The 23179-nt window shown below is 38.8% G+C and overlaps 1 long non-coding RNA gene across 1 annotated transcript in view; it reads left to right on the top strand.

Moving 5' to 3' along the window:
* The window catches only part of LOC138443486 (uncharacterized), a 507027-nt gene that overhangs the window by 81566 nt on the left and 402282 nt on the right, over positions 1 to 23179 (top strand). Inside the window, exon 6 of the long non-coding RNA XR_011258175.1 lies at positions 12861 to 12993. This is a non-coding gene — a long non-coding RNA (uncharacterized lncRNA). The remainder of the gene's footprint in view (positions 1 to 12860; positions 12994 to 23179) is intronic.

The raw sequence follows: 23179 nt of genomic DNA, 5'->3' as shown, positions 1-23179 counted from the left end.
TTATCTCATTTTATGGACAAAGAGAGTCATGGAGAGTCATGGAGGTCATATGGCTAACAGCTGCAAAACTGAGATTTGAACCCAGGTACTCTGGGTACATGCTTACCTGTTGTGTCATTGATGGAATCTGTGTCTGTACATGGTTAGATATACCAAGCTAATAAACCTGTATTTGATCTCATTATGCATGCCAGGCTGATCTACAGAGTGGTGTGAAGACGGGCAGGCAGCCTGGTATCTGCTTCTCAGTGAACTCTAGTCTTCCAAGTCTAGATTCAGTGCCCCCCCATCCTCCTTTTTCCTTGGAAGTTCTGAGTCTGGCCCCAGGAACCCAGTACATATCTATCAAGTAACTGTGGAATGAATAAATGAATTCACGAATACATAAGGAAGTGAGATTTCAGAAATAAACTCAAGAATAATCAAATTGGAGTTTAAAGAAGATGGGAAGAACCTTTGTTGGAGTGGAAAAATAACACATGATCATTTGAGAATTTCAATATTAAGAAAGAGTGGTACCACTTGACTTTGCCTGCTACCCCATGCTGAGACCTGATGAAGTGTTTTAAAGACGTTGTTCTTAATCTCCTCAGTTTGTAAAATGTGAACAATCTGAGTGCAGTTTGCTACACTCCTTGCTGCTTTTCCAGAGAGACCATTATGAGTTATCATTTAGTATTTTGTTGAGTCCTGAGCCATAGCAAAAAAAGAACAACTAAAGGAGAAAAAGTTAAGTGTGAGCTGAAACTACTGAAGCCCATGCATTCTAGAGCCCATACACCACAACTACTGAGCCAGTGGGACTAGAAATCTGTGACAAGAGAAGCCACTGCAATGAGAAGCCCGCACACTGCAACAATGAGTAGCCTCCACTCTATGCAAGTAAAGACAGCCTGTGTGCAGCAACGAAGACCCAGCATAGCCAAAAATAAATAAATATAAATAAAAAATTTAAAAAGGCATCCTTTGTTTTGCTTAAGAAAATCTCATCAACTTTGCAACATGAGGCATATTGGCATTTTATCTGGTTTTTCTTTTACTCATTAAAAAGTAATGATTGAAAGGAAATCTCAGGGACTCTTTTTGGAACATCTTATTCAAAAATATAAGAAGAAAATATTTTTTTTTAGTTACTCAGCAGAGTAAGGATATGTTCATCAGTGAAAATGGGGCACACACACTGAAGGGGAAAATCAAGAGCAGTGAAAGCCAGCAGGTTGTGGAGGAAGCAGCAGGCAGAGCAAAGAAAGTAACAGCTGCAGATGGGCAATAAACAAGCACAGGGGACCAAGTGGGAGCTCGATGCCAAATTAAACCTGTGCAGGAACCTTATTTGTTTCCTTGCAGTTAAGGGGAGACACCACCATTCAAACAGACAATATACAGAAGGAAGACTGTACAAACTGGAATCAGGGTTTCCCATCAGAAAAGGTTGTTGTGTCTTTTCCAGTTAAGAACTTGGTAGATAGCTCTGTTCCATTACAAACATTGGCTCTAGTCAGTTAGAAAGGGAGAGCCTAAGAAATGGCCACACAGAATATTCTGACAATGTTACAGGGTGCCTGCAGCTTATGCCCTCCTTTTAAATGAGAGAAAGAAGATACTTCCTCACTTAGGAACTGCTTCTGATGATCCCATGATATATGCAATCTTATGAATGCAATATATAGGTAATAAGATACTCAAGCAACAGACATGTTATATAATACCCTGTGTTGTCTATATTCTCATTCTTTTTCAGTAAATCAAGTTTTACTTTTAATTCTGTGAAATGGATCATTTCAATTTATTTACACACATTCCCTGTAAGGGAAATAAACTCATCCTTTAATATCCTATGAAACTTATCCCCATTATTTTCCTTCTCTCAATTTCCTTTTTTCCCCCAACCTAGTTCACAGCTATGGCCAAAACATAGAATATGACAAAATAAAAATATGCAGTAAATCTGATTTGTAATTGAGAATCTAAAGAGATAAATGTACTCGGAACTCTTAGCAAGATCATAACAACAAAATGCATATTAGGTACTATAGGAAAAGACTAGAGGAAGAGATATCTTCAATTAGAATTCGTCAAAACCTATCTTTAGAAATGAATACAAATAGAAAGTTACTTAGCTTGACTAATTTACTGTTACATTTTGTAAAGATATTATGCTTATGATCTAATGATTTTTATAGCCTCCAGTAGCATGGTGAAGAACACTAGCTTTCCCAACCACTTTATAATATGGGGGATGGAGACAGAAATAAGTTAAATGACAAGTTTAATTTGTGAGGCAAAAGAAATAGATGATTTTGGCTAATTCAGCATTTCAGTGGCTCCTGTATCTTATGAATTAGTATCTAGTCTCCTTTCTCTTATAAATTTGTTAATTGAAAACCATTATCTGTCTGTCTGTAAATCCAGAGCAAGAATGATTTTCTTGGTGATTTTTGAACAGTTTTGTAAGATAAAGCTAGTTTAAATTTTCAGTAGTCATCTTTAGATTATTGTTGAGGTGGTTGGATGTAGTATTGGCAGTTGAATCTCCGAATCTGGGAGTGAAACTGATAAAACATGAAGTGAGGAAGACATTTGGAAGTTTCAGTTATAGTGGGAGTTCTGGTTCTCTTCCTTTTGGAAACTTGGGAAACTTCAGAGAGTAAAATCTGTTGGTAGCGCTCTGCAAATGGAACATCAGCTCAGCAGGCTGGCTTCCTACTGGCAGATCCCAATCTGCTTTGGTTTAGTAATGTGTCCGTTACCACATTTCCAGGTATTTTGATACTTGATTTAAACAGAAAATATCCTTATGGCATAACCAAATAACCCAGTCGGGTTAATAGAACAGAATACAATAGTAGAAAAGAAATAATATTGGTGAATTTTGCTTTAAATTCTCAATGAAGAGTGCTTAATGGTAAAAATCAAACTAAACCAAGCAAACAATAACAATAGCCACAACAACATACTCAGGAAAAAAAAGAGAGAGAGAGAGATAGGCTTTTGGCTGTCATTAGAAACAAACTGAAAATTTCAAGGTTTCGAGCTTTAGGATAATTTTACAGAGCTAGAAAAACTACTGTGTGTCATTGGCATCTGTTTGTTTCTTTGTTCATTTTAAAAGCTTGTTTGTGTGTGTGTGTTTAGAAATGGTGGTGGTAAACAATTTTTGAGCTATGGGTTCTGAAAAACCTTCATTATTGATAGGGTCAAAGGAAAATATAAGAAAGACTGTTCTGCCCATGTGGCAGCTTCAGTTCAGCAGAAATGAGATAAGAAAGCTAAACACAGCTGTGAAGACAGAAGGCTGAGTAGCAACGTCCTCTTAGTGACTTAGACTGGCTCTCAGCCACTGTTCCCAGTGACAGTGGGGCAATGTAACTCTTCAGTTCTTTAGCATGGAAACAGTGTCACCAGCCCTCACGGATACCTGAGTTTTAAATGAACAAACAAAACGATTGGTCAGGTTTGGCAAAATAAAGGGGAAAATGTTAACCTTCTATGAGGTGGGGGAGTTGAGAAAGACAGAGACGGTAAAGTGATAACCACCAGTGGGAGATTTCTAAAGGTATAGCCACCTTAATCCTCACGTGGCTTTTTCTTTTTTCCCTTTCAATAACTGTATTTAGCAAGATTCTCTGTTTCCTCCCCTTTACTGAATATGGCATTTAAAATGACTAGCCCTTTTGATGTTCCTGAATTAAAACTTGTAGGTTGTGGTGAGATTTTTTTTCTCTCTTATTTAACATGATGGAAAATGATTTTTTGAAGGTATGAGAAAAAAATTATGTTACAAAATGTGGTCCCTGTACTTCACCCCTGGTTTGCCTGATTTTTTCCTTCTGTTCCTCCCTCCCTCACTGTCTTTTTTCTTTCCTTTTTTCCTTTACACTCTTCTTTCTTTGTCTTTTTATTACAAAATGTTTATACTAAGTGTACAAAGCTTGCGAGGCATAAATCAATGCTTTACTAACAAATAACATTTCAATAGCTGATAAATAAATCTTGTTAGTTATTTGCCTTTAATTTGTTCATTTTTTTCAATGGGGGAATTGTTTCTTAATGTATAATTTTAATCACATTTTCGTTTTGAAATATATCAGTGCTCTGCTGTCCAACCTTTTACCAATATGCATACTTTAGCTGGGATTCTTCTGTAGCTTCAGTATAATTCATGATCATATGATATGGCAAGATTCTATGTAAAGTTTGGAATTGTGAAAAAATATCTTCTATCCAGTGTGGGTAAGAAATCCGCATGCAGTGTGGGAGAACTGGGTTCGATCCCTGGGTTGGGAAGATTCCTTGGAGAAGGGAACGGCTACCCACTCCAGTATTCCTGTTTGGAGAATTCCATGGACAGAGGAACCTGGTGGGCTACAGCCTATGGGATTGCAAAGAATCGGACACGACTAAGCGACTTTCGCTTCACTTTCAGTGTGGGTTATATGTGTATATGCGCTCAGTTGTATCTGATTCTTTTCAACCCCATGAACTACAGCCTGCCAGGTACCCCTGTCCACGGGATTCTCCAGGCAAGAACACCAGAATAAGTTTCTATTTCCTCCCTGGAGGGATCTTCCCGACCCATAGATTGAACCCAGGTCTCTTGCGTTACAGGCAAATTCTTTACCACTGAGCCACCAGGGAGGCCACCAGGGAAGTGGGGGTTATAGTGTTATAATTTTTTTCATTACATTCTCATCATCTGAAAATTGGAAATCCAGATGTGGTGTATACAATGACTGCATGCAGGGTGACTAAAATGCTTCATTTTCTATGCATGCCAGATAGTATTATATTTTGAAGCATATTGCATTGTCTTGTTGTTGATGGATTAACCAAAATACCAGGTCAGATGCCTAAACTAGGTGACATTTTGAGAATAGAGAAGCTTTTCCCCTTTCACTCCTAACACCTTAGCTTTGATTATATACATGATTTTTCTCCCATGATATCTGCTCTCAATAACAAGTTGTTTTGAATGATATTATCTTGTCAGATGTTTTACCTTGGTGGAATAAAGGGGTTTTCAAATATAAGAAATAATGTATCTTATGTGTAGTAGTTTAGTTTGGGATCTTACGAACAGAATAATTGTAGTCACTATATTTGGAAAGTAGCCTGATAATGTAGGGGGAAAATATTAAAAATTGTATCTTTAAGGCTATTAATGATAAATTAAATGTATTTCTTTGACAAAATAATTTAAAAATCACTTTATTACTGCGGGCTACACATTTTTTGTTATTGCAATAATTCTGAGTTTTCGCATGTGCATGTTGCTTAGTAGCCCTGCATATTTCCTTGTTTTATGCCTGAAACTAAATTAATTACTGTGTTTAATTTCATGAACATGCCAAGCTGCAGTTATGAATAGCTACTAATATCAGGTGTTTACAGGGAGAGTATGAGATGTTACAATAAATATCTACCCAATTACGCAATGACTGAGGGCAATATTGTTTCTAGGTAAGTTGGACAAATTATAAATTCCATATATTTAACAGGAAATGAAACAATTGCAAAGTCAACTTTTGTTAAAATCTGATAATGCCCACAATGTCCAGTTAAACTTCATTAAGAAACCCATTTTAAAATACAATCTTACCCAAGACGAAGCTTTCTAAAGCCAAAAGATATCAGTGAAAACAGCAATGCACTTTGAATGTCCATTCTACGGGTGCATTCAAAATAGTTTGACAGACCTTCAGCAGGTGAAGGGAAATCAGTGTGGGAGGGCAGTTTAGCACTGAACTTGGCTTTATAGGACATAGCCTAGAAAAAAGATGTAAACATATTTGTCAAATACAAAATAATGACAACAGATTTTTGTACCAATGCTGTAGACTTTGCAGAGTTCACATATTTATGTAAAGTATTTTATTTAATCCTTAAGCAATTTCATGGAAGAAGTTGGTGGAATTAATGTCTCCCCAATGATTCTTATTTTACAAATGAGAGAATTAATGCTGAATTAGAAAGAGCATGCACTCATGCACACAGAATCAGAACTAGGCTGAGGCTGAAGGTCAGATTGCAGGTTAGAGTATGTCCAAACTGAAACTAGGCTGGGCCTCTCCTGTTAAATGACCTGCAGCAGGATTTGCTCCACTTAGTGGAGGTATATCTCTTTCTATCAGGGTGAGGAATGGGAGATAAGATTTGATAGGGTTTGAGATTGTTCCTTTGATGAGGCATTGAGCTCTGAGCCTATATTTAATCCTGAATTATAGCTATCTCTGTTTACCTGGATTGCTAACATTATGAAAATGCATGAATACCTACAAGTTTGGGTTCTATGTTTAACTTCATAGTTGGCGAGATTTCTGCTCAACCTTGTACCTGGTTCCATACCTTCCTCTCCTCTCACAGGATCTGGTCTTATTTATCTCCTCTTTTGAGTTTAGCTGCTGCTAAGTCACTTCAGTCGTGTCCAACTCTGTGCAACCCCATAGATGGAAGCCCACCAGGCTCCCCCGTCCCTGGGATTCTCCAGGCAAGGACACTGGAGTGGGTTGCCATTTCCTTCTCCAATGCATGAAAGTGAAAAGTGAAAGTGAAGTCGCTCAGTCATGTCCGACTCTTCGCAACCCCATGGTCTGCAGCCTACCAGGCTCCTCCGCCCATGGGATTTTCCAGGCAAGAGTACTGGAGCTGGGCAGCAGCAGCAGCAAATCTTATCTAACCACTAAGGATAAATAGCTTTGGCTCTTTGCAGTCACTTTCCTGTCTTGTTGTACTGCTCTGATTCCTGCCTAGAAAGTAGAAAATAGAGACCAAATATACAAAGACCCTGGTAATTACTTCTGTTGTGATCTTAGAGTCTTAGGAGGGGTCTCCAATTCTGAGACTTTTCTGAGTTGCCTCTTGTTCTTTTGCTATATATATTCTTCTACAATTTGGGGCTGTTAGTGAAGTTGTGTTGACTCACTGTTTTTCTGGCGTTACCTCCAGGATGCGCATGTGGGTTAGGAGTGGCACCAAACTCACTGGAATATTTTTGTTTTTGTTCTGCCCTTTCTTTTTCATATATTTGGTGATTTTTATAACCCCTCTAAATTTTAGTTGCTGCTGCTGATCCCACCCAACTTTAAGCTATAATTCGCAAGTTTTTTGGATATTTTGGAAATGAGATTCTGAGTTCTGATTTCACACTTTCACTTGAAAATCACCTCAAACCTTTTCAGTTAAAGCATCTAAAACACTAAATGTGCAATTATACAGTATATTTGTGGTGTTAATATTACAAAGTAGTTTTCTATGAATAATCCTTGTCTAAATGGCTTTTTTAATTTTTATTTTTTAAATTATGAAAATATGATAACACATTTACAGGAGACTTGGAAATTTATCTAAATGGCTGTTGATGACTGAATGTCTCTGTTTTGGACAAGTGGCTGACCCTTTTAGGACATTATAAGCCTGTATTTCATTGACTCACTATGTTGGTGGCATTTTATGATATTGACCATTTCCTCTACAAACTCTATTGTTTTGCTTTTACTAAACTTTTCTGAGTTGATTTCAGTCCTTCTTGTTTTTGCTTGGTTTCTTCATGAGAACTTCTTCCTCTGTCTGCTTTTAAAAGACTGCTTTCCTTGACCCACTGGCCTTTTTGGAGAATATGCATTCCTCTCATATTCTTATATATTATGTACAGGAATGGAAAGAGAGCAGGGGATGGGGGGAAATTTAGTGTTTAGATGGGTCATTTGAGTTTAAGATAGCTATGAAATTTCTAGAAAGTGACTTACTTTAGACATTTAGATATATGAGGCAGGATTAAGAGAAATCCATGCTAGAAATTTAGATAAATAGCCTCAGTTCAGTTCAGTTCAGTTCAGTCACTCAATCATGCCCGACTCTTTGCGACCCCATGGACTGCAGCATGCCAGGCCTCCCTGTGCATTGCCAGCTCGTGAAGTTTACTCAAACTCATGTCCATTGAGTCAGTGATGCCATCCAACCGTCTCATCCTCTGTCGTCCCCTTCTCCTCCTGCCTTCAATATTTCCCAGCATCAGGGTCTTTTCCAGTGAGTCAGTTCTTAGCATCAGGTGGCCAAAGTATTGGAGTTTCAGCTTCAACATCAGTCCTTGCAATGAACACCCAGGACTGATCTCCTTTAGGATGGACTCATTGGATCTCCTTGCTGTTCAAGGGACTCTCAAGAGTCTTCTCCAACACCACAGTTCAAAAGCATTAATTCTTTGGTGCTCAGCTTGCTTTATAGCCCATCTCTCACGTCCATACATGACTACTGGAAAAACCATAGCTTGACTAGATAGACCTTTGTTGGCAAAGTAATGTCTCTGCTTTTTAACATGCTATCTAGTTTGGTCATAGCTTGTCTTCCAAGGAGCAAACGTCTTTTAATTTCATGGTTTCAGTCACCATCTACAGTGATTTTGAAGCCCCCCAAAATAAAGTCTGTCACTGTTCCCACTGTTTCCCCATCTATTTGCCATAGGACCAGATGCCATTATCTTAGTTTTCTGAATGTTGAGTTTTAAGCCAACTTTTTCACTCTCTTCTTTCACTTTCCTCAAGAGGCTTTTTAGTTCTTCTTCACTTTCTGCCATAAGGGTGGTGTCAATCTGCATTATCTGAGGTTATTGATATTTCTCCCAGCAATCTTGATTCCAGCTTGTGCTTCTTCCAGCCCAGAGTTTTTCGTGATGTACTCTGCATAGAAGTTAAATAAGCAGGGTGACAATATACAGCCTTGATGTACTCCTTTTCCTATTTGGAACCAGTCTGTTCTTCCATGTCCAGTTATAACTGTTGATTCCTGACCTGCATACAGATTTCTCAAGAGGCAGGTCAGGTGGTCTGGTATTCCCATCTCTTTCAGAATTTTCCAGAGTTTGTTGTGGTCCACACAGTCAAAAGTTTTGGCACAGTCAATAAAGCAGAAGTAGATGTTTTTCTGGAAATCTCTTGCTCTTTTGATGATCCAGTGGATGTTGATTAAATAGCCTAGAGACCACCAAATACCAAATCTTATCTACTCTATATCTTCCATTTGTTTAATGTTTGAGCTCTGGCACTGCAACCCACCACCTACTGTTTATCTGAATGTCCCAGATAAACACAAATAATAACATGTCCCAACATGTCCCAAATTTCATTTATTGTTCCCCACTCTTCTGCCATCTTTACTTTTCCTGTATTTCCATTTTTGAATTTCACAGATCATGTCACCCTGAGCCCTTCAACCTAGGTTTCCTGGGAGCCAATCTACAACTTCTTTCTTTTCCTCATCATCTATAATGTCATTGATTGAGTACTGTAGACCCCACCTACTGAATATCATGTTTAATCTGTATACTCTTCTGTGTTTATAATAACAGCAATCTGACTAAGTGTTATTTAAACATCAAGGACTTTGGAATTTCACACAACAGAGAGTGTGTGAAATACTGGAGTGAAGCCATTTCCAGCTCTCGTTTAGCAGTCTAGATAGTCTGGAGCGCTCTGAGCTCTAGCACGGCTTTTCTGCAGTGTCCTTGGTCTTCTTTGCTGGGTTGCAGATAGCAATAAACATCACCCTTCACATAACCGTATCCAGAGGCCAAGGGATACAGTTATTTCTTGAAATTCTCCATATCTTTCTCAGGGTGGAAAAATCTTCCCTTAAGAATCCCTCCCTGTTCTCCATACACACACACACACCCTCTCACACCCACCCCCCCACACACACACCCCCACCCACCCATCATCAGCGCTCCCTCAGGTCCCTTGGTCAGGGTTGGGTCACAGCACTGCTGCTGTTTGCCCATCTGGCCTTCTAAGCCTCTGTAATTAGAGGTGGGCTCTGCCAAGAAGGAAGGAAGGTAAGGAAGTGGCTGTTGGGTGTTTGTCACGGTCTCTATCCCCTGCTCCTCCCCCTAGTTTCTCAAATCTTGCTGGATTTAAGGTTTTTATCATGTGTGGCACTAGCTGTTTCAATAGACTTCTGAATTATCTCCCTGTTGTCCTTGTTAGTAACATCAAGTCTACTGGAGTGAGCTTTCTAAAATGCATTGCAAGTATTAAGAAAAAATGCTATTTATTTTAATTCACCATTTTATAATAACATTTCCTTAAAAAGTTTAAACGTGTTAAAAGTACATGTATTCATTAGGAAAGAGATATTTAGAAACTGGATCCACAGGTAAAGTTGATATTTAAAACTTCTCATAAGAAATTACAACTCTTGAGCTCTGAGGGGAGATGGAGGAGGCATTGCCTGGAATGGCATTCCTTTTCCTTGGCCACTAGAAACAGTACAGGTCAGCTGCTACTCTTTGGGCATTGGGAAATGACCTTCTCCTAAATTATTGGACATAAACCTAGTCATTATATTTTAGAAGCAAATAATGTGGACACCTAATATAATTTATATTAAAGGAACATCTGATGAGTTAAATAAATCCTTTTAATAAAATCATAAATTCACAGAGAATTCGTGCTTTTAAAGAACATTGTTCTTTTTTTTTTAATTAAAAAGAAGAATCTCTTGTAATGGAAATAAGTTCAGATTTAGAAAAAACTGCTTTCTGAAATCAAGGAACATTTGGATTATATATATTTTAAATAGAAGTTCAATAAAATATAGAAATGTGACACAGCAAGCTTTTATGCAAATAAAGAAGCTTTCAAGATACCATGGACATTTTGGTCCTGTAGTGTTTGGAAAAAATTATGATAGCCTTGATTTCAATCTTTCTATGTCATGGAAGGATCATTTCAATATCATATTTGATTTAAAGAATTTGTGTTATTATTGAATTCATATTAAAAATGATATTAATGGTATAGTTGTAATGTGTATACCTGGCTGATAATATTTTGGTTTGAATATACATGACTACATCTGTATACAGTGTTAATAGAAAATATTTTTTGTAGAAACAGGATAATCATAATGTTCATATTATTTTATATCTTGCTTTTTTCATTTATAATGTATCATAAATATTAGAATATATTTTCTACTATGTCATAGTTTATATTTTTATAAGAAATTAATTTTTAGTTGTGTTTATAAGTTACTTTTAAAATTAGTATTTCTTCCTAAACTATCCACACTAATGTCTGTGTAGGACTTAATAGCCAGGGTAACCATTGGGCTTTTATATTTCATAAAAGTATAAAACCATTGGGCTTTTTTACTTTATAGTACCATTAATATATAATGTATATAGTTTATGTTTATAAATCCATCCAACGTGGAAAAGGGGCTTGTGTGGGCAGTTTGGGCAAGAAAATCAAGGAGGAGTCTAGTTCTTCATTTGGTGAACAGTGTCTTCCTCTCTTTTCCATGCCCACATTTAAGCTTTTCATCCACAAACTATAAGAGCTAGGAAAGCTCCACATAGGAGGCTGGACTCCCAGGCCCACATATCACATATGGGTTGTGGGTTTTACTTTCTTCTTTTGGAGCTCCTGGCTCCTGGCTTTAGAGGAACAAAGTCCTCAGAACTCCTTATAAAAGAGCACATCACCAGCTTAATCTTGATGGGGCCCATTCGCTGAAGAAGGTCGTATTTATGACTACTTAGAGATGGGAATACCAGACCACCTGACCTGCCTGTTGAGAAATCTGTATGCAGGCCAGGAAGCAATGGTTAGAACTGGACATGGAACAACAGACTGGTTCCAAATAGGAAAAGGAGTACGTCAAGGCTGTATATTGTCACCCTGCTTATTTAACTTCTATGCAGAGTACATCATGAGAAACGCTGGGCTGGAAGAAACACAAGCTGGAATCAAGATTGCCGGGAGAAATATCAATAACCTCAGATATGCAGATGACACCACCCTTATGGCAGAAAGTGAAGAGGAACTAAAAAGCCTCTTGATGAAAGTGAAAGAGGAGAGTGAAAAAGTTGGCTTAAAGCTCAACATTCAGAAAACGAAGATCATGGCATCCGGTCCCATCACTTCATGGGAAACAGATGGGGAAACAGTGGAAACAGTGTCAGACTTTATTTTTTGGGGCTCCAAAATCACTGCAGATGGTGACTGCAGCCATGAAATTAAAAGGCACTTACTCCTTGGAAGAAAAGTTATGACCAACCTAGATAGCATATTCAAAAGCAGAGACATTACTTTGCCGACTAAGGTCCATCTAGTCAAAGCTATGGTTTTTCCAGTAGTCATGTATGGATGTGAGAGTTGGACTGTGAAGAAGGCTGAGCGCCAAAGAATTGATGCTTTTGAACTGTGGTGTTGGAGAAGACTCTTGAGAGTCCCTTGTACTGCAAGGAGATCCAACCAGTCCATTCTGAAGGAGATCAACCCTGGGATTTCTTTGGAAGGAATGATGCTAAAGCTGAAACTCCAATACTTTGGCCACTTCATGTGAAGAGTTGACTCACTGGGAAAGACTCTGATGGTGGGAGGGATTGGGGGCAGGAGGAGAAGGGGACTACAGAGGATGAGATGGCTGGATGGCATCACTGACTCGATGGACTTGAGTCTGAGTGAACTCCGGGAGTTGGTGATGGACAGGGAGGCGTGGCGTGCTGTGATTCATGGGGTTGCAAAGAGTCGGACACGGCTAGGTTATGTATATCACCCCTCTTCCTGTGTGTCAGTTAAGTGATTAAGGAAGAGCTTGACACATAATAAGCACTCAGAAAATAACTATTCTCACTCTTACTATTTTAAAGAATGTTCTGGCTTTAGAGTCCTACCAAATACAAAATCTTGGGCCTCACACCCAAAACTCTAATTTCATTGGTCTAGGTAGGGGACCAGGCATCTCTGTTTTTAAACACTTCCCTTGCTACTTTGAATGTGCCTCCAGCATTGAGACCCAGTGATCTCTATAACAGGCCATTGCATCAGCTAACTTCAGTTGTATATATATTTTGTTGACAGGTGGGATTCTTCATGATTTGCACACTCATTTAAACCTCACAGCAATTTAAACAGGGATTGTCTCTGCTATGAAGATGAGAAAACTGAAGCTCAGAGAGGTATTACGTAACTTGACCAGTGTGACACCGCGGAGGTAAATTGCAGAGCTGGGATTTGAACCCAGAATTGGAGCATGCGGTAAAATAGAATGTCTAGTCATAGGAGCGGCTTCCCAGGTGGCACTAGTGGTAAAGAAGCTGCCTGGCAATGCAAGAGACATAAGAGACGGGGGTTTGATCCCTGGGTCGGGAAGATCCCCTGGAGGAGAGCATGACAATCCTGTCCAGTATTCTTGCCTGGAGAATCCCATGGACAGAGTAGCCTGGCAAACTACATAGGGTTGCAAAGAGTCGGACATAACTAAAGGACTTAACACACACACACACACACACACACACACACACACACACACACACACACACACACACACACACACACACACACACACACACACACACACACACACACACACACACACACACACACACACACACACACACACACACACACATAGTTGTAGGAGACGAATGCTGAAAGCGTCATCACATTTCCCCCTATAGGAATATAATATGTCAGCAATACCAGAACTTGGATTTAATTACTGAAGGGCTAGTTAATATGTCAGTATAGAAATTGGGGATCAAAGACAAATAGATGCTCCTGGATATCACAACCTCATTAGCTTATGAGCAAAGTAGTTATGTCTTTATTACTAAGTTGTAAGTTAAAGTGAATTCTCATTAATTTCTAAAACAAATAATAAATGGATTAGAAATAATAGCAAATCTCTGGTAAACTTACAGTTTAGGATTTTGTAGTCTGCTAAACATCTGAGGAAAAAGAGTGTTTACCGATTTGTTTAGAAGTGAGGATTTGTTCAAAGTTATTATTTTAAATTTGCCCATGTAAGTCTTTGTGGAGTTGACTGTAGCTTACAATTTTTATTTTTCTCACAGTTCTTATTAGACATTTTTGTTAAATAGGAAATACTTAAAATTTTAGTTCATGACTAAGAAAAGTCTTGTCAGTAATTATAAAATAATACATGTAGCTGCCTAAAATTGCAGGTCTCATCTATAAAATGCATCACATTAATCAAAGATATTTTAATTTTCACATTCAGTGACTCAGAATCACATTTAAAATTTGACATTACCCAACATGTTTATGTAGACAAAAAATGTAGGTTTCGGGGATAGAAGGATGGCAAACTTTTGAGAGAAAGTTAGAAGGATCAAGTTTTAGGAAGTAATGTCCTTTTCAGGAGAAGTAAACCTGAGAAAGAACTTTGCAGAATGAGAAGGAAAGATATCTCCATAGCTGGAAAATATCATCAAGTGTTTGACTGTTGGCAAAAAAAGGCTGAGATAGGGGTATATGATGACCAAGATCCTCTCCTTCAGTTCAGTTCAGTTCAGTCGCTCAGTCTTGTCCAACTCTTTGCGACCCCATGAATCGCAGCACGCCAGGCCTCCCTGTCCGTCACCAACTCCTGGAGTTCACTCAGACTCACATCCATTGAGTCAGTGATGCCATCCAGCCATCTCATCCTCTGTTGTCCCCTTCTTCTCCTGCCACCAATCCCTCCCTCCATCAAAGTTTTTTCCAATGAGTCAACTCTTCACATGAAGTGGCCAAAGCATTGGAGTTTCAGCTTTAGCATCATTCCTTCCAAAGAAATCCCAGGGTTGATCTCCTTCAGAATGGACTAGTTGGATCTCCTTGCAGTCCAAGGGACTCTCGAGAATCTTTCCAACACCACAGTTCAAAAGCATCAATTCTTCAGCGCTCAGCCTTCTTCACAGTCCAACTCTCACATCCATACATGACCACTGGAAAGACCATAGCCTTGACTAGACGGACCTTAGTTGGCAAAGTAATGTCTCTGCTTTTGAATATACTATCTAGGTTGGTCATAACTTTTCTTCCAAGGAGTAAGCGTCTTTTAATTTCATGGCTGCAGTCACCATCTGCAGTGATTTTGGAGCCCCCCAAAATAAAGTCTGACACTGTTTCCACTGTTTCTCCATCTATTTCCCATGGAGTGAAGGGACCAGATGCCATGATCTTCGTTTTCTGAATGTTGAGTTTTAAGCCAACATTTTCACTCTCCTCTTTCATTTTCATCAAGAGACTTTTTAGTTCCTCTTCACTTTCTGCCATAAGGGTGGTGTCATCTGCATATCTGAGGTTATTGATATTTCTCCTGGCAATCTTGATTCCAGCTTGTGTTTCTTCCAGCCCAGCGTTTCTCATGATGTACTCTGCATAGAAGTTAAATAAGCAGGGTGACAATATATAGCCTTGACGTACTCCTTTTCCTATTTGGAACCAGTCTGTTCTTCCATGTCCAGTTCTAACTGTTGCTTCCTGACCTGCATACAGATTTCTCAAGAGGCAGGTTAGGTGGTCTGGTATTCCCATCTCTTTCAGAATTTTCCACAGTTTATTGTGATCCACACAGTCAAAGGCTTTGGCATAGTCAACAAAGCAGAAATAGATGTTTTTCTGGAACTCTCTTGCTTTTTTGATGATCCATCGGATGTTGGCAATTTGATCTCTGGTTCCTCTGCCTTTTCTAAAACCAGCTTGAACATCTGGAAGTTTATGGTTCAGGTATTGCTGAAGCCTGGCTTGGAGAATTTTGAGCATTACTTTACTAGCGTGTGAGATGAGTGCAATTGCTCGGTAGTTTGAGCATTCTTTGGCATTGCCTTTCTTTGGGGGTGGAATGAAAACTGACCTTTTCCAGTCCTGTGGCCACTGCTGAGTTTTCCAAATTTGTTGGCATATTGAGTGCAGCACTTTCACAGCATCATCTTTCAGGATTTGAAATAGCTCTACTGGAATTCTATCATTTCCACTAGCTTTGTTCGTAGTGATGCTTCCTAAGGCCCACTTGACTTCACATTCCAGATGTCTGGCTCTAGATGAGTGATCACACTATCGTGATTATCCGGGTTGTGAAGATCCTTTTTGTACAGTTCTTCTGTATATTCTTGCCACCTCTTCTTAATATCGTCTGCTTCTGTTAGGTCCATACCATTTCTGTCCTTTATCGAGCCCATCTTTGCATGAAATGTTCCCTTGGTATCTCTAATTTTCTTGAAGAGATCTCTAGTCTTTCCCATTCTGTTGTTTTCCTCTATTTGTTTGCATTGTTCACTGAAGAAGGCTTTCTTATCTCTCCTTGCTATTCTTTGGAACTCTGCATTCAGATGCTTATATCTTTCCTTTTCTCCTTTGCTTTCACTTCTCTTCTTTTCACAGCTATTTGTAAGGCTTCCCCAGACAGCCATTTACTTTTTGGCATTTCTTTTCCATGGGGATGGTCTTAATCACTGTCTCCTGTACAATTTCACGAACCTCATTCCATAATTCATCAGGCACTATTCAGATCTAGGCCCTTAAATCTATTTCTTACTTCCACTGTATAATCATAAGGGATTTGATTTAGGTCATACCTGAATGGTCTAGCGGTTTTCCCTACTTTATTCAATTTCAGTCTGAATTTGGTAATAAGGAGTTCATGGTCTGAGCCACAGTCATCTCCTGGTCTTGTTTTTGTTGACTGTATAGAGCTTCTCCATCTTTTGCCGCAGAGAATATAATCAATCTGATTTCGGTGCTGACCATCTGGTGATATCCATGCGTAGAGTCTTCTCCTTAAATAGTCGGTATTGTTAATCTGTGCGTGTGGTCATGGATTTCTGGTGATAGAGTAAAAGCTTATAGATGATTGAGCTGTGTAAACACTCACTGCTCAAAACTTAGTGAATAATTAGTGCAAACCTCTACTTTTCTTATTTGTGAGCTACTATGAATTTGGAAAACTCAATTTTGAAAACAAAATTAAAGCCAACTGGCTCTGGTTGTTTTCTTTTTCTTTACTGATGATTTAAGGCCATAATGATGTGATGCACCTTGTTCAGTCTTCTCAAATTTAGGAATTATCTGGTCTAGCATGAACTAGTCAAACATTCCAAGTATTTGGAGTACATTTGTAGCCAACACTGGACATAGATTTCATTATAAAAATCTTAAATACATTACTAATAAATGCCTTCATAAGTCTGTGCAAATGAAGATTGGACATTCTGAATATTTAAGGAAATCTTTATTAACACTTCAAATGTGTCTGAATGTTGAAAATCTTTCATTCATTTCTCTTAATTAGAAATATTTTGAAAGCCAAATTTCTCAGTTTACATTAGTTTTCTAGGCATTATTTTGTTTCTGAAGATGAAATGTCCATTTGAGAAAATAGATATCCTAAATAATTTTAAGAATAATGCTCATGGACAAAAATGAGATTTAGTCTTATTTTTAAGATGAAGCCATTGGGAAGAAACTGGTCTGACATCACTGCCTCCTTATTCCATTATGTTGGTGGTACCTAAGTTAGTAGGTTGGGTAATGTCAAAATTCACATGTGACTCTGAGTTACTGAGTGTGAAAATTAAAATATCTATGCCCTAGAGCTCTTACCAGAGACTGAGCAGACAGAGCCTTCATCTCCATGGTGTGTGTGCTCACTCATGTCATCCTCTTTGCAACCCCATAGACTGTAGCCTGCCAGGCTCCTCTGTCTATGCAGCTTTCTAGGCAAGAATACTGGAGTGGGTTGCCATTTCCTACTCCAGAGGATCTGCCTGACTCAGGGATTGAACCCGCATTTCTGGCATCTCCAGCACTGGCTGGTGGGTTCTTTAATACTGAGCTACCTGGGAAGCCCTCTCTCCATGGCAGCACTATCGTTGAAAAATAAAGTGAGTCGTGTTACAAGTCATACATGTAATTTAAAATTTTCTAGTAGCCACATTAAAAAGAAGTAAAAAGGAAAAAGAGAAATTAGTTTTAATAATTTAACTCTGATCTGAAATGTTATTATTTCAGCATGTAACTGATATAAAAATATTAATAAGATATTTTACCATTTTTTGTACTAACCTTTCAAAACTTGCTTATGTTTGACACTTAACTCAGTCCAGCCATATTTCAAGTGCTTAATAGGCACGTGTTGTCAGTGGCTACCAGATTGGTTAGTAGGATTTGGGGTATTATTGAGCAAACACTTAGGGACCAGCATAGGGAGTGAAGACTTGCCTTTGTTCAGGATCTAGGGTAGGAGCCTCTGTTTCAAGGTTCCTCAGAAAGATGCACACCTATTGGCTCACTGCACTTGGTCAGAAGGGGCTGCTAGATCTGCTAACTTGGGAGCGCTGAAGGACAACAGCAGTGTGCCAAAGCACCTCCGGGTCTTGCAACTGAATGATGACTGCCAAAGGGACTTGGGAAAGGTGGGGACTCTGCCAAGTATCAGCTGAAATAAAAAATCCCCCAATTTATACTGCTCTGCTGCTAGGTCATAAAAACAGAAACTTCTGAGCCTTCTACCACGAGTCCAACTGCCACTCCCTGAGAGAGACAAACAGCCTGACCTGTAGTAACACTGAGAAAAAAGCAATCCTGTAGAGAGGAAGAAAGAGCCCAACTGATTTGGGGAGACTGAGGAAAGAAGCACAACTAGGATGGAAAGAGTTCTGTCAAATTAGAACTCATGAAAAGACGGAAGAGAAATCAAGCAGAAAGGTAGTGACTTTCAAAGAGATACCTTTAGAGTATAAAGGGATTTTTTTAGAACTCGCTAAATCAGCTTGGATCCTAAAATGAAATACCACAGACTGGGTGACCTAAACAGAAAACTGTTATTCTCATGGTTCTGGAATCTAGGAAATCTAAGATCAAGCTGTCGGCAGATTCAGTTTTGGGTCAGGGCCCTCTTCCTGTCTTGCAGACAGCTTTCTTCTCTTGCTGTACCTCACATGCTACAGCATGTACCAAAGAGAGAAACCTCTGGTGTTTCTTCTGATAGGGTCGCTAATCCCATCCTGGGGCCTCCACCCTATAGACTTCATTTAAACCTAAGTACCTCTCAAAGGCCTCTCTTGCTAGTAACATCACATTGGAATTTTGGCTTTAGCATGTGAATCTGGGGGAACATAAACATTCAGTCTATAACTGATTTCCAAATGAAAAAAATTTCATAGTTGAACTGAAAAAGAACATAATGTTTGCTGAGAATAGAATTAGTGTTTGAGGTGATCCAGGGAGAGAAATAACTTACAAATCAGCAAAACCACAAAGAAACATGTCTGTTGGGATCAGGCAATGTTCAGGAAATCTAACATGTGAAAAGCAGGACTCCTAGAAACAGAGAACAGAATATATGAAAAAGCAATAGGTGGAAGATTACACTGTAGTTCAAAAATACTCCTTACTTCACCTCTTCATGGCAGAATATATTTCCTGCTCCACTGACTCTGATCTTGGCCCTATGGATAATGTACCAATTTCTGAGCTGAGACCTGCAGAAGACAGCCAAATTTCTGCCAGCTCTCTGAAATGTCTGCTTTTCTCCACCAAGAGAAGTGCATGCGCTAGAGCTATGGTTTCTTATGATACTGTCCTGGGCAAAGACCTGTGGAGTTAATCTGAACCCTACCCAAGGTTAGGGTCTGGACTACCCACCCCAGCTGAGTCTAGTTAAGACCAGCTGGACTACAGCCAAACTACAGACCTAGGCACAGGTTTGCTGTAACTCAGAACGATTTGGGGTTGTAGATGAGGCAGCATAATTACAATACAAATATGACTAATTCAAAAAAATTCAACAGATAATTGAAGAAAATTTTCTTGAGTTGAAAAGGACTTGAATGTTTAGGTTGAAAAGGCTCATTCAGTCCCAAAGAAAATTAAGGAAAACAAATGACTTTACAAATAAGTATTTATACATTTACAAATAATTCACCAGGATGGTGAATTTTTAAGGATAAAGTATAAAGGATAAAGAATGAGAATCATTCTAGTATTAACATTCTTATCATTCTTTATAAAGAAAACACAATTTTTGTTTTGTTTTGTTTTAAAGAAAACAGAAAAAAGAACTGCTAACCAGAGATTATTTTCTTATCCAAGAAGCCTATCCAAGATAATTTATCTGGCAGGGCAAGACAAAGTTAAAGCATTTGAGAATATACCACTCAGGCATGATTTGAAGAAACTCTTGGAGGAAGGATTGCAACCTTTTGCCAAATGATTCCAATCATTTATCTGAAGACAATAGAAGATAAAGAGGGGAAGAAAGAGTGATAAGAAATCTGGAATAATTAAGCCTTAGTAGGTGAGTAAAAAAAAAAAAGCAAAATGGCTGTCTGAGGAGGCCATACAAATTGCTGAGAAAAGAAGTGAAAAGCAAAGGAAAAAACGAAAGATATACTCATTTGAATGCAGAGTTCCAAAGAATAGCAAGGAGAGATAAGAAAGCCACCTTCAGTGATCAGTGCAAAGAAATAGAGGAAAACAATAGAATGGGAAAGACTAGAGATCTCTTCAAGAAAATTAGAGATACCAAGGGAACATTTCATGCAAAGATGGGCTCGATAAAGGACAGAAATGGTATGGACCTAACAGAAGCAGAAGATATTAAGAAGAGGTGGCAAGAATATACAGAAGAACTGTACAGAAAGGATCTTCACAACCCAGATAATTACAATGGTGTGATCACTCACCTAGAGCCAGACATCCTGGAATGTGAAGTCAAGTGGGCCTTAGGAAGCATCACTACGAACAAAGCTAGTGGAAATGATAGAATTCCAGTTGAGCTATTTCAAATCCTGAAAGATGATGCTATGAAAATGCTGCACAAAATATGCCAACAAATTTGGAACACTCAGCAGTGGCCACAGGACTGGAAAAGGTCAGTTTTCATTCCACCCCCAAAGAACGGCAATGCCAAAGAATGCTTGAACTACTGCACAATTGCACTCATCTCACACGCTAGTAAAGTAATGCTCAAAATTCTCCAAGCCAGGCTTCAGCAATACGTGAACCGTGAACTTCCAGATGTTCAGGCTGGATTTAGAAAAGGCAGAGGAACCAGAGATCAAATTGCCAGCATCTGCTGGATCATCAAAAAAGCAAGAGAGTTCCAGAAAAACATCTATTTCTGCTTTATTGACTATACCAAAACCTTTGACTGTGTGGATCACAATAAACTGTGGAAAATTCTGAAAAAGATGGGAATACCAGACCACTTGACCTGCCTGTTGAGAAACCTGTATGCAGGTCAGGAAGCAACAGTTAGAACTGGGCATGGAACAACAGACTGGTTCCAAATAGGAACAGGAGTATGACAAGGCTATATATTGTCACCCTGCTTATTTAACTTATATGCAGAGTATATCATGAGAAACACTCGTCTGGATGAAGCCCCAGCTGGAATCAAGATTGCTGGGAGAAATATCAATAACCTCACATATGCAGATGACACCACCTTTATGGCAGAAAGCCAAGAAGAACTACAGAGCCTCTTGATGAAAGTCAACGTGGAGAGTGAAAAAGCTGGCTTGAAGCTCAACATTCAGAAAACTAAGATCATGGCATCTCGTCTGGTCACTTCATGGCAAATAGATGGGGAAACAGTGGCAGACTTTATTTTTTTGGGCTCCAAAATCACTGCAGATGGTGACTGCAGCCATGAAATTAAAAGACGCTTACTCCTTGGAAGGAAATTTATGACCAACCTAGATAGCATATTAAAAAGCAGAGACATTACTTTGCCAAGAAAGGTCCATCTAGTCAAGGCTATGGATGTGAGAGTTGGACTGTAAAGAAAGATGAGCATGGAAGAATGGATGCTTTTGAACTGTGGTGTTGGAGAAGACTCTTGAGAGTCCCTTGAATGGCAAGGAGATCCAACCTGTCCGTCCTAAAGGAGATCAGTCCTGGGTGTTCATTGGAAGGACTGATGTTGAAGCTGAAACTCCAATACTTTGGCCACCTAATGCAAAGAAGTGACTCATTTGAAAAGACCCTGATGCTGGGAAATATTGAAGGCAGTAGGTGAAGGGGACAACAGAGGATGAAATGGTTGGATGGCATCACCGTCTCAATGGACATGAGATTGGGTAAACTCTGGGAGTTGGTGTTGGACAGGGAGGCTTGGCGTGCTGTGGACATGGGGTCACAAGGAGTCGGACACGACTGAGCAACTGAACTGAACTGAATTGATTAAAAATTGTGAGAATTTATTATATAAAGTGAAGATTAGTTACACAAAAAGAGAAACACTGAAAGAGGTAACACAATTATAGCTTGAAGTTAAAAATTATAGACTGTTGTTCAGTTGCTAAGTCGTGTCTGACTTTTTGTGACCCTTTTTTGCAATAAACTTTTTTTTAACATTGACATAGTAATAGAAGGTATATTATATATTATCATTATTTGGGATGGGACTATAATAAAAAAAGTAGGAGTGATGACAGATTTTCTTTTCTTGGGCTCCTAAGTCACTGTGGATGGTGACTGCAGCCATGAAGTTAGAGGATGCTTGCTTTTTGGAAGGAAAGTTATCATAAACCTAGACAGCATTTTAAAAAGTAAACACATCACTTTGTTGACAAAAGTCTATATAATCAAAGTTGTGGTTTTCCCAGGAGTCATGAATGGATGTGAGTTAGACCATAAAAAGGCTGCGTGCCATAGAATTGATGCTTTCAAATTGTGGTGCTAGAGAAGGGTCTTGAAAGTCCCTTGGACAGTAAGGAGATCCAACCAGTCAATCCTAAAGAAAATCAACCCTGAATATTCATCAGAAGGACTGATGCTGAAGCTGAAGCTCCAATACTTTGGGTACCTGATGCAAAGAGCTGATTCATTGGAAAAGATCCTGATCTTGGGAAAGATTGAAGGCAAAAGGAGAAGAGGACAGCAGAGGATGAAATGGTTAGGCAGCACCATTGACTCAATGGACATGAATTTGAGCAAACTTCGGGAGATAGTGCAGGACAGGGAATCCTGGTATGCTGCAGTCCATGGGGTCGCAAGGTCAAACACGACCTTGTGAGCAAACAACAGCAAAGAAATAAAGTCAACCATCTCAGTAAATCAAATGAGCTGAGTAATTCGTCATGTGCTAGGTGCTGGTAGAGAATACTGTGTTTTCTACTCTCTTTCGTTTAATACTTTTAGTTTTCTGGCATAGAATACAATTTAGAACTTTAAAACAAAGTTGATTTTATGCTTTTAGTTATGAAAATAGCATTTATATTTTATATTCTGTTCTTATTTCATTATTCCTGTGAAAGTCAGATATAGTTTTCTTTCTCTAAATGTTTAACTATTATGTTGGACTTTAGGGATATTGAGCAAACTGATAATTTAAATTCTGTTTTGCTCAAATATTAAAAATACAAGGTTATTTTTCTGAAATCCTACTA

Source organism: Ovis canadensis, chromosome 7 (genome assembly GCF_042477335.2).
Source record: "Ovis canadensis isolate MfBH-ARS-UI-01 breed Bighorn chromosome 7, ARS-UI_OviCan_v2, whole genome shotgun sequence".
In the NCBI taxonomy this organism is placed as follows: Eukaryota; Metazoa; Chordata; class Mammalia; order Artiodactyla; family Bovidae; genus Ovis; species Ovis canadensis.
Note: the sequence above shows the minus strand (reverse complement) of the source record. Positions and strands in the feature narration are given on the sequence as shown.